The following is a 3,006-nucleotide window of genomic DNA, read 5'->3' on the forward strand; positions in this document are numbered from 1 at the left end:
CGTCTCACTACGTACTGACTCTCACCTAAGGAATTCAGCTGTGGCCACCTCCGTCTCTAGGTTACCCTCCAAGGGGAGTTGCTAGTCATGCAGTTTTTAATTGCTCTTTATTTCCTTTGAGTTTCAGTACTCTTGCCGTTGCTCAGTTTTTTTTTCTGAGTTGCTGAACTCTTTCTGTTTTTCTTTCACATAAATTTTATGTTAGTCTGCTACTCTCTTACTCTTTTATTTTTATCTACTATGTTGTTGCTGCTAGTCCCTTTTTTTTTGTTTTTGCTCCTGCAACCTGCTGTCATTTTTTCTTTGTTCATTTATTTAAACTAAGACATTATCTGTGTGATACACTTCCAGTCCGATTTGTTCACAACTGATACAGGAGGCAGCAGTAAGAATTAACGTTCTTTCGGTCTTCAGGATGTTTCTGGATTTTGTTTCTTTCTGTACGTTAGTTTGTTTTTACAGTTACTGATGTTTTTTGCCTCCGTATGCACAGACCCCATGGCATTGTAGCAAGCGGAAGTCATTTATTTTTATTACTACCAATGATAAACATGACACTGCAAGATTACAATCCAATCATGCTTTAAGCTGATCGTTTTAATTTTATTTTCAGGTTCATTAGGCCTTGGACATTATTTAACGTAAGGCTTCAATATCCATGCAGAATCTCCCAAAGAACTACCTTTCATCTGCTGTAACCAGCCTAGGTTTTCAAGAATTGGGGAGGTGGAGCAAAGAACCACATAATGAAATGTAGCAGCAAATCGAATGATTTTAAGTAAAGAACAGACCGGTGTCATTGTGTGTCCGTTTTCTTTACCCCTCCATAGGTTAAGCAAATATGAAAATTCACAAATGGGAACCTAAATGTCCCACGCATATCCGGTTACGTGGAAACCACAAACGAGAAAAAAATGAAGGATATAGAGATGAGAAACAGAAAAAGCTGAAACTGAATAAAGATCAAACAATATATAATATATATATATATATATATATATAATTATATATATATATATATATATATTTATATATATATATATATATATATATATATATATATATATATATTTATTTATATATATATATATATATATATATATATATATATATATATATATATATATATCAATAGAATGAAAGGGAACCTAAAATAAACTGGAAAGTGTGGGAGAACCTTAGGGGTATTAGCTGATGAAAATTGGAAAGGGACAGAGCTTTTATTAAATGTAACAAAAATTTGAGATGTAGTCCATGTGAAAGAATATGGACATGCTAAAATTGATCAAAATTACATTTGTCATGCCATGACTAGACGTAGTAACAATCTTTATCATTGAAAATCCAGGCTTTTTATCGAAGAGATCAAATGATTTCATTAATAACACAGCAGCTATATTAACAATGAATCAATCTCTAAGAGCTTCATTTGCGCTACTTGTTAGCCGGAAAGGAATTACACAGTGTTTGTTTTGACATTAAATGTGGCAAAGAATAAAAAAAAAAAAGAAAAAGAAACAAGTAAAAAATGCGCTGAAGTTTCTTCGGCGCAATAGATTTTTATGTACAGAGTTTGATGATGTATGTACTTTCAGCCACGGACCGATGGTGGCCTGTGTTGTTGGTACCTATATCGGTGCCAGAAGCACGATTATGGGTAACTTTACCTTTAAATAAAATAAAAACTACCGAGGGTAGAGGGTTACAATTTGGTATGTCTGATGATTGGAGGGTGGATGATCAACATACCCAAATGCAGCCCTCTAGACTCAGTAGTTTTTAAGATCTGAAGGCGGACAGAAAAAGTGCGGACGGACAGACAAAGCCGTCACAATAGTTACTTTTACAGAAAATTAAAACGAACTCCAACAAGAATATTCCACCGAAAGCATAAATACTCCCTAGACGAAGGACGGGCAGATAGAGAGTAAGTGGAGGTAAGATGCAACAGAGATATGGGTCTTTGAATAGGCGGTACGTACACTAATCAGTAAGTTGTTCCAAGAGTTATAAGGATGTGGTAACTTGAGAGATGTTGAAAACGAAAGTAAAATATCAAACAGATTTGACCCAAATGAACAACTTTTAAGGAACGCTTATAAACTGTAAGGAACAAATAAACGAGGTTCGATGCATGGACGAATGAGGGCCTCCCAAAATAAACATGGATGACGACAAAGAGGATGATGATGATGAACATTTTCCCTGGAGAAGTTTTGTAAACTGGAGCATGGAAATAACTGAAATGTCGTATTAAAAGAGGAAAGAAAAGCGACGTGGAAAAGAGCAAATCATTGACGATTAAGCACAAGACGTGTACACGGACCCACAGGCCGTCCATCTTACCTGGCCGGCTGATCTCACAAGGAGCATCTGACATACGCGCCAAGCACACGCATGCAAGAAACACGGCAGATGTCACGTATCCTTTGTACATATATTATCATTCACATTAACGTTATGTTAAATGTATCTTGCTGAGCACAAGCGTTGCAACGTCAGCATTCCAGCGATATGTGTCATAACTTCATTCGTGTCTTGTATGTTGATTTATGTGCATCTTTCCATCCTCCAGCAAACACAGTTGGTCGTATTCTGACCCCTATTTTGTTCGCCTCGTGTCAGGCACTACATTTCCGCCCGCAAGAGCTACTGACCTGTATGTTTGTTGTTTGAATAAATTAGTAAGTTTGTAGACGCAGCCTCTTACTCACGCATTCGCTACAAATGTAATAGAGGAATGATATCTGAAGACGCAATGTACAAGGAAAGAGAAACTAGATTAGAAAAGCGTGCCCTGCCAGATGCCGGACAATAGTCATCACTTCGAAGCACGAGCGCAAAGAAGACGAGAAGAACAAGCAGCTGAAATCCTTGAATACTGAATGAGTTGTGCAATGAGATCCAAAGCAGAAAGAACACGAATGCCAGTGTCGTCAACGTGTACTTGTCTGTAAAACACTGAAGCTTCATAGTCCATCCCCTCGATAAACTAGCCTATCAAGA

The sequence above is a fragment of the Macrobrachium rosenbergii genome, chromosome 7, assembly GCF_040412425.1.
Source record: "Macrobrachium rosenbergii isolate ZJJX-2024 chromosome 7, ASM4041242v1, whole genome shotgun sequence".
Taxonomy (NCBI): domain Eukaryota; kingdom Metazoa; phylum Arthropoda; class Malacostraca; order Decapoda; family Palaemonidae; genus Macrobrachium; species Macrobrachium rosenbergii.